The sequence below is a fragment of the Tamandua tetradactyla genome, chromosome 6 (genome assembly GCF_023851605.1).
Source record: "Tamandua tetradactyla isolate mTamTet1 chromosome 6, mTamTet1.pri, whole genome shotgun sequence".
NCBI lineage: Eukaryota > Metazoa > Chordata > Mammalia > Pilosa > Myrmecophagidae > Tamandua > Tamandua tetradactyla.
The window spans coordinates 120,607,394-120,626,072 of NC_135332.1; the positions used below are offsets into that span (position 1 = coordinate 120,607,394).

The 18,679-nt window shown below is 35.7% G+C and overlaps 1 protein-coding gene across 6 annotated transcripts in view; it reads left to right on the top strand.

The window, feature by feature from the left end:
• ZFHX4 (zinc finger homeobox 4) overlaps positions 1 to 18,679 on the top strand; it is a 185,055-nt gene that overhangs the window by 3,945 nt on the left and 162,431 nt on the right. The window contains exon 1 of one of the 6 annotated variants that reach the window (XM_077167039.1): positions 17,583 to 18,565. The exons of the other annotated variants lie outside the window; for them this stretch is intronic. The gene's annotated coding sequence lies outside the window, so the exon portion shown is untranslated. Of the gene's footprint in view, positions 1 to 17,582; positions 18,566 to 18,679 lie in introns of those variants that run through there. 6 annotated transcript variants of the gene reach the window in all.

Sequence of the window (18,679 nt, forward strand, 5' to 3'; positions counted from 1 at the left end):
CAATTATTTCTTAAAGATAATACATTTAAGATTGCATTGGTAGGCTGAAGAAAAGTCATAAAGGCAAGAAGGGAAGCCCTTAATAACTCTTGAGATTCAGACATGTTCAGCAGTTAGATTGGCTCTGACTTCACCAAGGGTCGACAATGTGTCATTTCCACGAAGCCAAATTGCCCTCTGCCTATATGATATTAATGTGCAAATCAATATTTCAGGGATTAAATTTCCCTTCTTCATTTTTTATGGTTTCTACCTCAATAAGTCTCAAGTCTATTAGAAGAGGCTGGATGATTTAAAATCTTTCACTGCAGAATGGCTTGTCGTAGTCTTGTTTCACAGACCATTTTAGGATTTTTGCCATAAGAGACTAAAGGCATCCTAAAGAAGTTGTAGGACAGTGTAGAGCCAGGCTCAATAGTGTAAACCCCTTGTTCGATTAAGAGCTAAAAGGTATTGAAGAGATAATATATATGTTTATGTAATATGCATATATACATTGCTGCTTTAAAAATATTATGTTAATCACTTATTGATTTATTTCAAAATCAATTGAAGCTCCTTTCTTATTAGTGATTTGTTCAGCATTCTTGAGGACTGTGTTAATTTTCTCAGAGTATGCATGAATTAGTTTGGTGTGAAAGTGTTTGGGGGGAGGGGATTTTCATTGTGAGCAATGTTTTCCTGAGAAACATTTTTAGAAACTATTGCCTGTGAGAGTAATAATCAGGTGTTGTCATCTGCATACATTGTTGTCTTAGCTTTCACTGCATTCTGTGGCTGAATGACTTAGCTGCTATCTGTGAAAGGAAGCCTTCTCCCAATCTTTTCACATTTTATTTCCTAGCACTTAGTAGGGGCAATCTGTATTTTTTAACCTCTGGGAGAAGCACAATTATAAAAGAAAATATGTGACTTGATTGGAAATAATACAAAGCAGAAATTTGGGGGATCAAAATATAAGGTTGTGACTTTATCACATAATCTTGGGAAGGCCCACTGTCTATCATTTGGTGGGGTTTTATAGTCTTAAACCATCTGGACCAAGTTCCGCACAGCTGCATGAATTTCATATGTGATAGAACATTTTTTCCATTCAGTGTGAAATGTTCCTTCCTAAAAAACGTACACCAGACTCGCTTAATTTAGTCTGTTAAAAGAAATGCACATGAAAAAGGACAAAAGGCTCTTTAATCTCTGCAAGCTGTTTGTTTTTCTTCAAGATTCCTGTCTGTTTGGATTTGAAAAGTCATGTTTATTGAAGAGATGATTTTGAGGTGTGACATTAAAATAATATATGATTTTTGGACTGGTGGCCACGCTTCTGCTTAATTTGCAGAAGGACTTTTTATGCCTGTCAAAACACAGAGTTAATCTATCCTTATTTACAATTAATCTCAATAAAATTAATCTTAACTATGCTTTATTCAGTGGCTTAAAATATCTAATTATATTCAATTAACTGCTGTCATAGTAATTAACATTGCTTAATTGCCTCGGTATATATTTATGTAAAGCTCATTAGGTGCTGCTGGCTCCTTTTCCCTTTTCTACTTGCTATTTTTTGCAGTTGTCAAACCATTTCCATCTCCCACGGTTCCACAATGTCAATGAGAGCAAATTCTTTCTTAATGTTTTTGTTAAATGCTTTCTTTTATTGCTTTTCTGTGAGGAGATACCAGTCTGTGTCTTTAAATACTCCTCCATCCCGCCTCCTCTTTTCCCTTAGCCCTCGTTCCTAGCACCTTCACAAAATATTTTCTGTCATTGTTGCTAGAAATATGAGAAGGCAGGTTAAGCTTTGTGTTTATAAATGAGGAGTCTTTCTGTGTCTGCCTTGGGGCTGTACCCACAAGGCAGGTTTTTTCCCCCTCTAAGCCCAATGTAAGGGTTAAAGACTTGGCCAAGGTTCAAACTGAAAAGCGCCCAGGGAAAGTGCATGTGAATATGTACAAGTTTCATGTAATTAGTGCTTAATTATATTAACATATGCAAATTGTCAACTCAGGAGCTTGTTGAGCTGGCAAAGATCAGCTAGACACAATTGCTGTATTGTTCTACAACAATAATGGATTTCAAGTTGGATTGTGGAAACACATAACTAGCTATCTAATTTAACTCATACCATGGTGAAATTTCATTAGTCTCCATGGAGACTGGTTTAATTGTGCTGACTAATGTTCTGGGCTGCAGAATGTCCTAAAAAGAAAGTGCTGTTTGCCTAATCCACCTTACAATGACACTTGTTTGTACATGTTTCCCCTGTGTGAGAATTTGCATATGCAAATAAGTAGTTTCTCTGCCCCATTTGTCATGGCTGTTCATTACCCATGAAGAGGGCATGGTTACTAGGCTGTTTCTGAGTCTCCCAAGATGGAATAGTGTCAACCAGTCCAGCTACATTCTTTCATAATTTGTTTCTGATTAATAGACCAGAGTGAGTCTCATTCTCTTTGGGTGCCTGCAAAGGGAAGGTCAGTTTTGTCACAAGAAAAGTGTTTCTGCAGGAACTGGAGGACTTTTTCTTATTATTATTCTCCCCTTTTCACCCATTGATTAACATAATCATATTTAAAATAATGTGTTCTTGTTCTAAAAATGTCCCTATTAATAATCTCTAGTTTCCTAAAGCAAAAAGATAGGAAAAGAAAGGAGATTCTGTTATTGGAATATTAATCCTGTTTTTGACAGAAAGGTAAACTGATATAATTGCTTTTCAGTTGAAGGAATGGGGGTTTATACAAGTGTGAAAGCATCGGAAAAGGATTAGCATTTTTTTTGCATAATGAAAAGCTCTGTTGAATAGGGTGCTGAATGGCTGACTGAATGACTAAGATGAAAGGAAGATGAAAATGCAGACTCCTCTTTCTTTATGCCTATGCTGTGCTCTCCCTAAAGTTATGTTTGTCCAAGAGTTGAGAAAACAAGCAGGGGCTCAGCTTTCAGCCACATTATAAGATGCCTGAATTTTCATCTTCATTGGGAAATAACATGTATGATAACTGTGCGGCTACAGGATGATAAACAGGTTTGTACGTAGAAGAGTTTCAGAAACATGCCAGGCTAGTTAAATATTGACTATTGGGTATCAACAATTCCCAGCACTTTGCTGGCAAAAACAGTTATTTTACAAGAGGCCAGTAGTACATATGGTGGATTTTAATTCAGTTAGTGATAGAATATACGGTTTGCTTTTATCCCGAGGGCTATAAATAGCTGTCTCGGGTGGTGGAACACTTCACTTGGGAAAGAGTTTTGTATTCTGACTTTTGGCAACGTTAAGTGTTTTAAGTGGCCTATCAGGCTTTGTGACTGGGAAGGAAGAGTAGACAAGGGTATCGAGCTATCTTTTAGATTTAATTCATAAAGTTCTTAACACCGTCTTCTTGTTGCTTTGTAGGTGTGACGTGTATTTCTTTTAGAGATGTCTTTTAAAATGTCTGAATACTGTATGTTAACTCTTGGAAACTTGTGCAGGAGGGTTTTCCCTTGTCACTCGTTAGAGCTGTAACTGCTTATCGGTTGACAATGTGATCTAGGCTCTTAATGATGTTTCTTCAACAACAATTAGGGCAGTTAAAATACCGCAACTGTGAAGACACTTTCTAAGGTGGGAATTAGTTCCTGTGTGCATATGTAAGTCCAATGCAGTGTGGATAATTATTTATATGTATGTATTTTAAACAAACTCTTTTCGGTTTGAGGTCCCCACAAAGGATCCCTTGAAGACTGCCACCGAGTAGGGTTGAAAGATTCCTTCAGATACTAATCTAATTGTTGTCAGATTGTAGAAGTTCCATGTGCCTCATCAATCCAGTGGTTCAGTTGCTGAGGTACTGTTAAAATGGTTAGATGGAAACTTGGGAAATCAGAAGTGTTTTCTTATAAATAAAAATGTAAGAGCTGCCTCTTGAGTACAGAATATTGTAAAGCAAAAGTGTTTGATCTTTGTTATATAGTCACTGAAATTCTTTACTAGAGTCCTTTTTAAAATTTGTCAAGAAATTGTGGATTGTTTCAGAAACTTTTATGGTTAACTTTATGATATACTTGAAAAAAAGTCTTAAAAGAACAAAAAAATCCACATGGAGGCTGTTATTTTACATGCAGAAGGGCTTATTAAGGTATTTCCATAAGAAAAATGTGTTAATTTAAAAAATAAATTCATTTGTATTTTAAGACATTGTTAACCAAGCACCATGTGTTGTAACTGGCAGTTTTCCAGCCACCATGGAAGTGGATCATACATGGGTTAATGGTAGCTTATGTGATGTCTGCATTCTTCGGAAATGGGCAAAAGCCCAGGGTATTCTGATATCAAGATTTTAGGGAATCAGACAGCAAGCAGAATATATGTTTATATGTGAACAGATGGACACATGTGAGAACTAAAAGTGCACAATTTCTCTTGGCACTTGTTTTAGTTATCCCTGATGCTATAACCAAGATCTTAGTGCACTCACAGACTTTGATGGCTGGGGACGAAATGGTCTTTTAATGAGGGCTTAGTGGCATTATTTTCGTGCACAAAGATCTTGCCCCTTGCGATCTTGCTGGATTGGACGTTCGGTTAATTCTCTACTTTCAGAGGTTCACAAGTTGTCTTGAAAGTTTGATTTGGTTTCATGTTTGACATACAATCCTCAGTCCAGGAATGGCTGCTCTTCATCCCCCTACTCTTTTAAGAAGGCTAGGAGTATAATAAAATATTTACCATTTGGGGCACTTTTCAATGTATGCACACAGCTTAAAAATGGGTTTGATGCCTACGCCACCTTTAGGCTGCAGCTTATCTGTAATATAATTAGCCCCTTTAACATCCTAGAGATTATAAAAGTAGACAAATAAAAATGAAGAATTTGGGCAGACTCTTAGGACTTAGTTAATATGTCATGGTGCCCTGATGGTCCAAGACTAGTCCTGGGTATGTGTTTTTGTCTTGCATATCAAGGCTTCACATACATTCATATGATAGATCATTTCTAATGTTTGTTTGTGCAGGGAATAAAGCATGGCGCACATGATAATTGCTGAATGGTAAGCATTGTAACACGTACCTCTAAAGACAAAATTTATAGGTTCCACTGTGTTCTAGCTATAAAAACGGAAAGCATTCTGCAAGTATTTACTCAGATCTAAATCATTGTAACCAGGGAAAATTGACTTTTGGGTTAAAATATGCATTTTACAACTGTCCATAAAATTCTTTTCTTTCACTGTAAAGAAGAAGGAAAATCCATAGCTTTAACAATGTTAAAATACAAAAACATATGACTGGTGTATGCCACCTGGTTGTATTGTTAAACAAAACAAAACAAAACAAAACTTTGTAAGGGGAAAGTTTATGGAGAATCTTAAAATTTGCCTCATTGGAAGAATAGGTTGCAGAAGCCTAATCTTTGTTAGAGTTATATTTCCCAAGTTACCTTCACTAAATCTGAAAAATCTTTGCTAATGGGGATTCTCTAAAATATGGTTCTGTATACTTTTCAAAAAAACATATATTTAAGAATAATGCAATTAATACTTAAAATTTCCTGAGCCCACTAATGAATTGAGAATAAGACATCTCTTTTGTTCTATCAGATACAACTGCATTTCATCTTCCTTTGCATTCCTCACCAGAAGCAGTAGAAGTGGGTAAACAGGCACATACACAACCATGCATGCCAGGGCCTCTGTTCCCTCTTTAGATGTGTTCATAGGAGTGGCCTGTGACATTTCTCCCCTCTAGATTATATTTGTTCCATTTTCTAAGAATCGGCCAACAAGATATCAACAGAGAAGAGCAGGTACTATGGAAAGGCAACTGGAAATGTTAGAGCCCAGAACTGCCTTAGTGCCATTCAGTTCAACCAACTCATTTTAAAACATGGGATAGGGAATTCAGGACACACTTTGGTTGAATCACCCCAGCAAGGTAGGGAAATGTCAGCATATGGACTCAACTCTCTCAACTCTAGACCAATTAATGGTCACTCAACTAAAATGGCTGCTTAGAAAATGGTTTGTTGCCTGAATGCATATGAAGATGGTAGAAATGGTAAAGAGAAGAAAAGGAAAATGTGCAGTGTTAATCTAACAATGGTACTGTCTTCTTCTGAGATGAGTTCTCTGCCACCCAAAGGAGCCAAGCTGAATCTAATTGCCCCTGGTCACTGCACATGCAAACTTTTATGTTTGTAGTAGTAAGGAGGTTAGACTAGGTGCCCAGAATGGCCAAGAAGAGTCTGTCTCATAAAAATACTGATGATCTCAGGCACTTGAAATGTATTCTTAATGATCATGAACATGGTGTGAACAAGAATAGGTTTCTGTTCTGTGTTAAGAAAATAAATGAAGACAGTGCTGTGACGTTTTAGAGGCAGCATGGTGTTCAGAAAGAATGATGCTGAGTTATGACCAGACATTCTTTGGTTTTGCTTTCTTCAGATTCCTTTTTCTTTTTTAAATAACTTTCTTTATTGTAACTTAGGTTTCAGATATTTGAAAAACCTACATTTTTTGAAAACCCAATAACCTTATAGGAATCGTATTAAATCAGTCAAACATCTGGGTTAAATTCCTGCTCTGGGCGACCTTATCCAAATTACTTAATCTTGGTGAACCTCAGTTTTCTCATCTGCATCTCAGGGTTGTTGTGGAGTTTACATAAGACTACAGTGTTGTTGTGAACATTAAAATAAGTGAATTTGACAGGACCTAATACACAATCCATATGTTTCCATTCTTTTACTTTTTATAAAATTGTTAACTCTAATAGCTGATTTCAATATAATGCTGAACTAAAGAGCATTTGAGAAAGCAAATATACATACATATTTAGAGTGGAATTTCCCCCTGCCCCCAGATGTGAAGGAAATAGGAATTACGCGAAGGCTATGCCTAAGAGCCTCATATTTCCTCACTGATGGACACTGAGATGACATCCAGGAGGATAGATGATAGGTCGCCATCTCATTATCTGCCTGCCCACCATCACAGGTTTGTTTGGTTCTAATGCATTTCAGGGTCTTCATTTTTCTAAGAAGCAAATTTGGACAGTATCATGTTTAAATAATTCAAACATTGGTCTATTTATATAGTAAATTCTAGATTCCAGACTGGGCAACAATACAGTAATAGACGAGACCACAATTATTATTTCAGTCTTCAAGCTACCCGAGTCTGCTTGAAAGCCCTGGAATTAGAGGATTTCCCCAAACCAGATTAGATGTCATAGAAACACCTTTATATTTATTTGGTTTATAATATTTTGATATGCCATGAAAGGAATATAGATAATGTTACCTGATTCTCTACTGACCCAAAAGTTATACCAATGTAGAGAAAGAGTCCAGGTATTAATAATCCAAAATGTTATGGAATCCTTAAATTCTCTTGGGGGCTTTTATAGCTAAGTTATGTATCTCTGCCTGGATTATCTTTTGGATGAGATCACAATCATTTATCTTTCATATAAAGTATTAATCAACAAAGGGTTACCCACAAAGTTTATAAGATGCACAATAAGGTCAATAAATTTATAAATACAAATCTTCCCACCATTTAGAAATCTTAATCAACTTCTATTATGGTTTTTCTTTCTGTTCTTTTTAATCTCAAAATTGCCAGTTGTAACACACATAAATATATGTACTACATTTTTTGCTTATCTTGTAAGGGGAAATAAGACAACATTTGGACTGTCCTTTCCAGTTTTTGAGGGTTTTTTTGCTTAAGAAGGATGCAAGTTTGTTTACAATCTTTGTCAAAGTTTTTCTTAAAGATGAAAGTGTGTGTGTATGGCCTATATTTTGGTCATATATGATGGTCTTGGCAATTTATTTGAAGCACATCTTTTTGGGACCAATCATTTAATGAATACTGATCATGGTAATGATATATTTCCTCAAAAGAAAACAGTTTAGCCTCTTAGCATTTTCTATTATTCTTGGCTAAATGTTTCCTCAGTTAAATTGTGGCCTCCATGAGGGCAGCATTCATGTCTGTCAAATTGTTGTATCCACAGTGGCAGATGCATTGTTGGCACATCCTTGGTGCTTGATAAATATTTGTTGAATGAATGAATAAATGAATGATAGTAATTAAAATATAAATAGAAAAACTTCAGTTTACTGTCTTATTGGAATCTCTTCCTCCTCTTGAAATCTAGATATTGAAAATAAATATCCCACTGTTAAAAGCAGCTGGGTCTGTCTTGGCAAATTCCACAGAGAAAACTACTTTCCAATGCAATCTAAATGGGTTTTTATATTAGAACCATAGATTGTTGCAGTTGGAAGGGATATAGCACAATTCCCTTATTTAACCAATAAGGAAACTGAAGTTCATAGAAACTCCTGGGAAACGACATGTAACTCCAGGGCACAGCTGAAGAGATGCAGCATGTGTTGTGTGTGTGTGTCCCCTTCAGTGAACCACTTAGCAGTTTTTACCTCAGCTGGGGCTTAGCTTAGCTCCCCTCATATCCAAATGTTTTATAATATTAATATGAGAATGATTTCTGTTACACCGAAGAATTCTGTGTGTGGAATTTTTCACAGTAAAGGGTTTCCCTGATAGCAGTAGGGATTGTAAAGCTAAGCTATCAGAGATAGGAAAAGAGTAGTCAAGAAGGTGAAAACTTGCAAGCAAAACGGGGGAGGTCATTTGTTTCTTGAAACGAAGCGGGGTGCAGATTAGGAATCATTATGTGGTGCCAGAGTAGCTGGCCATAGGAGCCTGTTTAAGCGCTCACTGTCAACAGGGAAATCGTGGGCAGCACTTAAAGTGGCTCACCTCTGATTTATTCATAAACCTCACACAAGCACTTGGCTTTGTTCTTGCTCTAGTAAGGGGGACTGATGCCAGTAAGAAAGGGAATAAAGAGCTCCTTGCATGGTCCAAGAGTGAATAGCACTTTACCTCAAAGCCTGACCTCCTTTCCAGAGGTCTGTTATGCTATAGTTGACTCTGATTGGCTGCATGTCCTCAGATGCATTGCCAGCAGAGGTTACCACAAGTGTCTTCTCTGTAAACCCCATGGCGTATATAACAAGTACTCTGTAGCTGGAACTTGGGTTCTAACTTAACCTAAAGGTTGTGATATGTATGCTACATGGAAAGGCTCCCCTTTCAAATTGTTTGAAGCGTCGCATATTTAATAACAGTTGGAAAGATATGGCTTCCTTCTCATTGAAGAAGACAATGCTCTAGGCATACAATTATTTTGACAATCTTTCTTACACTGAAATGAATTTAGAGAGATTTAATAACACAGGAAATTAAGGTTTCAGGAGTAAAATGTGTACTGCATGTGACAGAAACAAAGAAATGGGCTTGCCAGTTGTTTATCCATGTTTATCTGAGAAGCTTTAGTTGTTCCACTTTACAAAAATTACACTCTGCTCCAGATATCCATGTTGAGGGGAAAGGACCTTTAAGAGAGAGTTAGCTGGCTGTCTGTACTGTGGCACTGTGGCAGAGGTTGAATAGAGTTACTTAAATCCCCAGAGAAACATTTAGTTAATGCTAGTCTTCTTCTTCTTATTATTTTTTAGCCTGAGACTGCCCACTCTGCCTTCCCTTTTCTCCTTTTGGTGAAGTTGGTCTCTTACTACTTGAGGTATAGATATTTACAAAAAAAAAAAAATCCTCAAATTTCCACAGCACATTAACCCATAAGTGCCATACTAGGGAGTGGCGACGAGAGTCGATATATCTTTAGATAAAGCTATCCTCTGGTGCAATCACATAGGAGCCATCAGCTCATTTGTCATGGCTGAAGTGAAAATGTCAGGACCAATGAGGATGTGAGGGCTGAAGGGGACGAAAGGGCTTTTGGAGGGAGATATTTTTGTGCTGGGAGCCGGCCATGGCTTAGATTTAGCTCCAGAGAAATATTGGGATTAGCCAACACTGTATACAAATCCTTAGCATAACAGAATTAGTTGGGAAAATGGGGAGGTAAAGAGGTCATGGGGATAGGCACATCTCTGGAAATCTGCTCTAGTAGGCTGGCTAGAAACTATAGAAAAGAAAGAGGTGATATTAAAATTGTCTTAAGGATGGACTGTATATGCAGGTTCCTTGATTTCAACAAGATTCAAGTCAGTAGGATTGAATGGTGTCAAGGGAAGACCTGCGTAACGTATGCAATTACACTAATATGTATAAGTGACTTTTGTTTTAAATTTATGTGTACTAAAAGAATTTTGATCTTAAATGTCTGGACATTTTGTAGGGAGATAGTGTTTGGGTACAAAAAGATAACATTTAGGCATAGAATACAGCTGGCAGTACAGTAGCGTGGAAGTTAATACTTCATTTAAATAACAATAGCTATATTGAAATACTTGTTGCATTGTTGAGCTTACATAAAACCAAGAAGCTAAACTTTCTTTACCTAGGCTTCATTCTGAAGCTTTAATTGGAAAGTTAACTTACTTTCTTTAACTACAGTTCTTATCTTTGATAGACCAAGACTAACAGATTTATTTCATTTTGGGTCCAATGAACAGTTCTCTTTCAGATAATGTAACCATGCAAGCTTTCTTATTTAAATCTATTGATTCACAGTGTTAAAGTGAAATAATCTGATACCTGTTTCCTGCCCTTTGAGTATTTGTCATCAAAGAGGCTGATTAGTTTCTCCCCCCAGCTCTTTAGCTGTTTTAAATGTATAATTATCATTGCATGTCATTTGATAGCTTCACTAATTGCTGCCAACTATTGTCTGTTTGCACTTAATGCTGAAACCTGATCAACATCCTGCTTTGGTTGATGTTTGGTGGTAAACTTTAATTAACTCTTATTGCATTGAAGAAGAGTTCAGGCTTGGTGCTAACTAATCATTTACCTTCATTATGTCCTGACAGCTCCACTTGTTCTCGGTCCTAATAGATACACCAGTCAGTAAATAAACCTGCAAACCTTCATGCCTTGAAGTTGTTCCTCACTGATATTTTGCGACTTAAAGTATAAGATAATTGGGCCCAGATAATTATTTAGTTAGTTTAGTAGCTCTAGTTCTACAGACACTAATCTTAAATTGCCTTTTTCATGTTGGACAATTTCATTTTAATAGAAACTCTAGATTGGAGATAACATTATTCCTTCAACATGGTTCCTCTGAACATGCATCTTTTGAATCAATACAATTAAGCTTGTCTCCTGTTGGAATTCTTGTAATTATTTTTCCTGAAATACTTTTCCTGTAATGATATTGAAGTTAAAGTAATCAGGTTACCGGCAGATCATGTAAAATTCAACTTAAAATTGCTGGCTGCTTGATTTTAATTTGTCTGACATCAAGTTTGTTTGAAAAGGGATAATATGTGGGTAAACCAAGGAGCTTATAATTATGGTTGACGTTTGTTTGTTTATAATGAAATCTAATTAAAGTTCGTACATTTAAAGCACAAAAGTTAATTACCGCATTGCTCACTTCACTTGTGGATAGCAGTCAAATTAACTTGCTGCCCCTTCCCCCAAGAAAAAACAACTAAACAACAACAAACCCCAAACAAAAGGCTTTTCATAACAAATGAAATAACTGACTAATCTTAGCGATCAAACCTAAATTTGCCGATATTTCATCCAGAAAAAAAACTTGGCATTCCATTTACGTTCTCTATTATGTTAGTTCTAATGTGGTTTATAATATTAAATGATTTACATGGGACATAAAAAGAGGCTTGTATTTGGTAGACTCTAAGAGTATTGTGTGGTAAGAGACACTTGGTAGTGGTTTTTAACATTATGCCCATAACTGTCTTCATTAAAACTCTTTGAAATCACTGGACTCATAGCTCAGGGAATAGGAATGTTTGCTGGAATACATGACCTGTGATTAGTTTTATGAAGATAATTGTGGTAGGTATAGCTTGCAAGGAATGTTATTTTTTAAAAAAATTAAAATGTGGTTATACGATGACGCTTATTGTTGTATTGGTAATGAGATCAGTTTGGTGGAAATCATGAACTACAAATAACTACATGATTATTTTCTCTTTCAAATATTCACTTTATCGGCAGTTCAATAATGTATTTTGTATATGAATGGGCAGAGGAAGAAAAATATAAGTGTATGTTACAATATATAGTCTAAGCGTTGTTTATGAGATAAATATCTACGTGCAATACTTTTCAGTAGCCTGGTTCATATCTTTTTGAAGCCAAATGTTCTACGGTTATAGGACACCTTCATAATACCAATTATGATGAACTTTTTAAATGTATTTGTGTAACAAAAGCATTATGAAATAAGCACAACTTAGATTGTATGTATGTCAGAATGATTAATCAGTTACATTTGAGAGACTAGAAATATAAACATGAAAAATGCTTATACATTTCCAAAATAAAACTTCCAAAATCTCCAACATATGATAAGTTTTGGAATTTATAAAATTTCCAAAAATGGGGATTGAGACAGCACACTGCATTTTCCAAGGAAAACTAAAGGGTTCCATTTTTAAGCTTTATATTTGGAAGTGTTATTTACTTGAACTTTTAAACGTGGTAGGAGTCATATGTGTATATGGGCTGAGAAAAGCAAATGTTCTGTCCATTATTGAGATGCTTTTAAAAATAAGCATAATTTACACAACTTTTTAGTGTTTTCTAAGAGTATGTGTGTGCCTTTGTATATATATATATATATAATTTTCCAAGGTATGCATACTTGTGCATGTATATACACATATGTATTACTACAATACTTGATTAATTTATAGATTAATATTATTTATTTAGGAAAAACATAAAAAAGGTCTCATAGTCATTATTTAACTCTAATCCTACTTTTGCAGAGATTAGAGAAAGGGAAGGTGATTAATACTTAAGTATGGCTGTGTCACTGACATTGAGGTACCTTTTTTTCTATAAAGAAAGCAAAGGAAAAAAAGTCAGTATATTCTCACAGTATTGGCAAACAATGGCTTTCTAGTAATACTTTAGCTGATTAGGACATCCTTACCCTTTAATGAAGTAATCACTACAAAACCCCGATGTCAGCTGGAATACTAGCAAAACAGTATCAAAGAGAGAATCAGAAAAAGGCACTGAACATAATTACAGTTCGTGTCCTTGTTTCACACCAATGCAAACTATTCATTTTCAATTAGAATGAATAAGAAAACTAGAAATCAAATAGATTGGTTGAAAGTACCAAAGTTTGTTTTCAGAGGAGAGCTGAAGTAATGGGTCCATCTTGCACACTGATTATGAAATTTTCTGAAGCAAATAAGTAAAATGAGTCATATAATAGTATAATTTGGTTAAGGAGAGATTATTGATTCTTCTCTAAGGAAAGCAGTTGGAGTTTGGTTAAAGTTGTGAAGAAAACTGTAAAAAAAATTCCTATTTCTCACAACCACTAAACAAATTAAGAACTACTAGACTCATTGATAAAGTGTATTTTACTTCTCCAGTTCTCCAACACATATATTTAAATAAATACATCAGTCATATAAAGTCCCTGTGCGTTTAGAGATGTGGGAGAGAAGGAGAAAAAATGGGGGTGGGAGAAGATAAAGAGAAAAAAGGAACAAGAGAGGTAGATGTAGATGAGGCGTCAATCAGAAGGAACATTTTGATAGAGAAGGAAACTGATCTGCATTGAATAGTTAGTTTAGATTTTAATGAGAAAAATTAGAGGAAAATGCCCTAATTGACTAGCACACTGAGGTTTGTCTTTGTGAACTTTTAAAAATTTGGTTGTTTAAAATGCTTAATATATTTGGTTACATCCTTCTATTCAAACTTAATTACCTTCTCCCCTTTGTCGTGACATGGGTAGAAAGTTTTTGCCGTGTCAGTAGAGGTCGTCACACATTCTTTTGCAGCTCTCTTCATTAATTCCTTCTTGCAGAAGCATTTTCTCTCGTGCTGGGAAGGTAGAAGGGTGTAACAGAAGAGCCCTGAAACATCAGCAGGAAGCTCTAAGCTGGTTAATGCAGTATAATTGTCTGGACATAGACTGGTCTTTGTTTGTGTGGTTCACTCCGAATCAGCTGTAATTAACTCCAGAGTGTTTCCAGATTGCCAGCATAGAAAAATTACAGCTTTTCTGTTTTAAATTGTAAAGCTCACAAACATTAACTATGCAGATTGCTTTTACTTTGATATATTTCTATCCTGCAAAAAAACAAGCAGGTTTCTTCCCCACCTCCACCTCTAAAAATGCACTTTGGTTAGGTTGTTTCATTTAGTGTCTATTGGAACATGATGGCTCCTTAATAGATGGATGTGGAACTTTTTACTTAATATTTTCAATCTTTTGACATACTTGTGTTTGCCTTCCTGCTTGCTAAAACTTTTAATATCACAATGGGAAAAAAAAGTTATGCAATCTTTGATGAAATACTGAATATGTACCAAAATGAGCAAATGCAGAGAAAGATGACTTAAAGAAAACCTCTACAGCAACTTAGAAGCCTGAGATCAAAGATGTATTCTGATGTAACTGGTGCTTCCACACAGGTGCTTTACCTATGTTTTCATATATCAAAAGAGAGACTGTGAGAAAAGAGCAATTTCCCTACTGTTTTCTCTTGGTCAGCATGCCACACCCTTGTAAAAGCTTCTGTACAGTAGTTTGTAATTATGAATTCCAGCATGGGTAAAAATGAGGTAGCACTGTGAGCTAATACAACATTGTACACAAAAGATCTGTCAGCAACTGATGCACAAAAAAAAAAAGTCCAGCCAGAATCTTTTTTTTTCTTTCTTTCTTCTGAATTTAACAATAAGGAATTTAAGCCTCAATGTGGCTTTAGCATCCAAAGAAAAGAAGCTCTTGGTGTCTGCATAATACCACTTTGATGGATTTTTTTCATCAGTCCTCTGTACGTGGCAACAAATAAACAAGTATAATTATACTTGTGAAGGTCTATTCATTGCTTTGTCAGGATTAGATATATGTGCCGTTTTCACACTGAGCCTCTCTTTTGTCTTTGCCTAACTCACTATGACATATTGATAGAGGATTTGGAATGGGGAAAAGGCCACAGCAGAGACAGTGATGACCTTTTGGAAACTTGATATAATTCAAGGATTTTGGTTTATTTTCTATTCTTTTTTTTTTTTATTTAAGATATGTAACTTGTTACCCAGTTCTCTTGTAAGCGGGCAACTTTTAGCTCATTTAAAATGGAATAAATAGAGACTCAAAGTGTTATGATATGAGTAAAAGGGCCAATGAGAATAAAAACAATAGGCTAAGGAGCACACTGGTCTTCTTTCCCAGCACTTAGCAGAGTGACTAACTTAGCATTCCTTTCCCATTATTCTGTCCTCTTGATCAGATCACGTTCTTTTTAATCATTTCACAAACACTGTCTCACTAGACCATAGAGGAGGGCTGGGACAATCTCAATTAAAACAGAGGTAAAACTGGCCTCTCTGATTTTGCGTTCTAATGGGAACTCTGCTTTCTGAATGCAAAGGAATTCTTCTATTGTTCAGAAAGCACCCCCTTTCATTAGCCAGGCTCCTTGTAGGTAGGTTTGGCCATTTAGCAGAGCAGAGTTTAAGCAGCGGTGACTGCAGGACGAAAGCAAAACAGAAGGAGCAATATAAGTTCTTTTCTGCGTATTGTCCATTAGGTCCCAAAAAAGGATTTACATGATCAAAGTCACTGATCTTGTGAATTACTGAGAATACCAAAAAATGTGTACACATACTCTAAGCAGACCAGCAGGTATGTATTGCTCTGAATTTAGCATTAAAAATATATTAGATTTTCTCTTTGAGATTTCTTGAGGACTTCAGTGATTTTTAAAAAATAGAATGTTTCACAGCGAAGATTAGAAATTGATGGAGATTAAACAGAAACCAGCTTAAATGGTGAAGCCACTTTATAGAGAGTTAACTTGTAATGTAGTCATTTTGGAATTAATTGCATGGTTTAAGCAAAATGGTAGTCTAGTCTTTGTGGTCTTTTTACTGGGACTTTTAGAACTTTAGTCTAGTTGCCTAAATGGGTCACTGATAAAAGAAAGATCTCACTTGACATCGATGGCAGTGAAATCACTTAGCATCATATTCAGTGTCACTGTATGTACCGATCTAAATAACTTTTTAGCTGCACAAACTAAAATGATTCCATCAAAATATGCTGTCAAACATTGCTTTGTTTATAGGAAGTAACTGCAGTATAAAATTTTTTTAAATCTGGTATTATATGACAAGGTATATCAATTCTGATAGTTATGTTATTGTTGATTTTGGAATTAAGTATAAATTTGATCATGTAGGAAATATGCATTTGGCTCAGTTTCTGACTAATGTTCAACTTATTAAGAAGAAATTGATAAGCTATTTTGAGTAAAATTATATGTGAGGATTATAACAAAATATATCCTAGCACATGGTTTGGACCTGTGACTGACTCTTTTTTCTTTTTTGTGATTGATTCTTTAATGCAGTTTTCATAATTTTTTTTCACATAGCAGTAATGATCTGATATATTTTTGAAAGTTACTTCTGGTTCCATTAAAGGAAAAGGAAGAAATGATATGATTTACTTTCTATAGGGAAATATTGAGATGATACATTTCAGAGTCCATTCCCCCAAAATGTTTAAATGCACATTACACACAACTCATTTGAGGGCGCATTCAGCATGTGCATAATAATTATCACAAGTATTTTTTGTAGACTGAGAACTGTTATAGGTGTAGAGGTAAATCAGAATTCAGATAAATATTTGCTTGGAATAAAAATCTGTAAAATACTTGGAAGTTCTTTTCATTCTTCATAATTAAGGGGAATCTTCTCTCCCCTTTCAGATAAATGCATCATGCCTGATAAGATATCTTATCCTGAGGGTAGGGAGAACCGCCCTGGGTTCTGGAACTTGACATTTTAATCTCAGTTCATTAATCCAGTAGTATTTACCACCTCGCTTCCATATCATGCTCTTTCTGCCTTTTTCATCTCCTTCTGTCCAGGAGAGGATTGTAATTTAGGCACCTTGGTTGCCTTCAGTATGTACATGTTGTTTGTGCAGAATTGTTAAATGCAAAGGTAAACATTAATGTTTGCGAACTAATTAGAAAATTATGAGGTTTTCATGCTTATGGTTATCAGATTATTTCAGAGGGCTTTAAAGCTGCGTGCATGCCACGAGGATAATTAACCTGGAGCTCATCAATGATTAAAATTACACACTAAGCTTTGTGATGTTTGATTCGTGAGCAATTAGAATGTCATTTTAACCATCTCAGATACCAAAATGAATTTTAATTTCATTTTCAATCTATGCAGATCTTTTGATGTATTCTAAACCGATCACTTCCTCTCTGGTTTAGCTGACAAGATTAGATTTGATTACAGTAAAGAGAGTATTAAGCCATTCTTCATACTTAATATGCCAGTGACCTTCAATGATGTCTTTCTTCTCTAAGAACTTTTAAAATGGAATTTTGAAAATGCTCAGTAATATTATTGAGCCCAGAGTTTTGTTTTTTCCTAAGCTCTCTACCCCTATGAAGGCTACGCAGTAGATCATGGGCTGGGAGGAGCATCAGTTGGGAGTGAGATGTTGCATGTCTATCACACGGGCTATAATATCCAATATAATATAACACTGTCAGCTTTCCTTGTTTCAGAAATCATCAGGACAGGTGAAAGTGTTGACATTTTTAAATTAAGGGGCTATTTGCCTTGAAGTTAGGAGTCCCTTCTATTTTAAGATTCGAAAGAAAGCTGATTACCTGCTTCATAAAAACAAACAGAGCCTATGTTACAGGCTGAAAATAAACTGAAGTTTCAAATCACTCAACTGTTGTGTACAGTGCCGTCATTCTGCAAACTGAGAGAGCTGCAGGGACTCAGAGAAGCTTAAACTATAATCAAACTGCTATTACAGTAGCTGAGATTTGCAGGCACACACCACAGACAGGGTACACACTTTTTCACCGATGTATGACCAACTTTCTCCCGGTACTTTACTCTGCTGCCAGAAACTGATATGGCTTTTATAGAGTGCATCATGTTCTCAAAAAAAGGAGTTTGTGGTAGAAGATGCCTGCCTGTAAACGACTAAACAAACAACAAACATACAAACTAAACTAAAACAAAAGAAAACAAAAAGCTAAAAAAAAAATAGATTGAAGAATTTTCATCGATATTACTTGTGTATAATTTGTTAGGCCAGGGGAGATGTTGATTGAGACAGCGGCTGAGAGATGGGTAACTCACCAGGACTGATAACATCAAAATGGTATTTGAAATGGTGTTCATTACGGATTGTGGTGAAAAAACGGAGTGAATGCGATTGTCCCCGAGGATGATAGGACTGGTTGCAGTAAATATTAATTTCTGTTCTCTTGCCCATTGAGGTGACTGAAGTGTGGGGAAGAATTGTGATTGGTGCTTAATCAGGGCCAGCCAGATACCTGCTGAGAGCTTTTGCACCAGGAAGATTTGTAGTAAGCTGATTTACTGGCAAAATGAAAACCGGAGAGGAGTGTGGTCTGTGTTGACTGTGACTGTAATATTTCTAATTTTAAGGTTCTTTTATTCGTTGATCTCCTTCCTGTACTCATCCCCCTCCAGTCACTGCCTGACCAAATAAAAGGTAAATTTCACAAATTCCAAATTATTAGTGCTGTCCTTTCATTCTTCCCATTGTATATACAAATCATTTACATGTCTACTAAAGCATTTGCATATATTATCTGCTTCTTCAGAG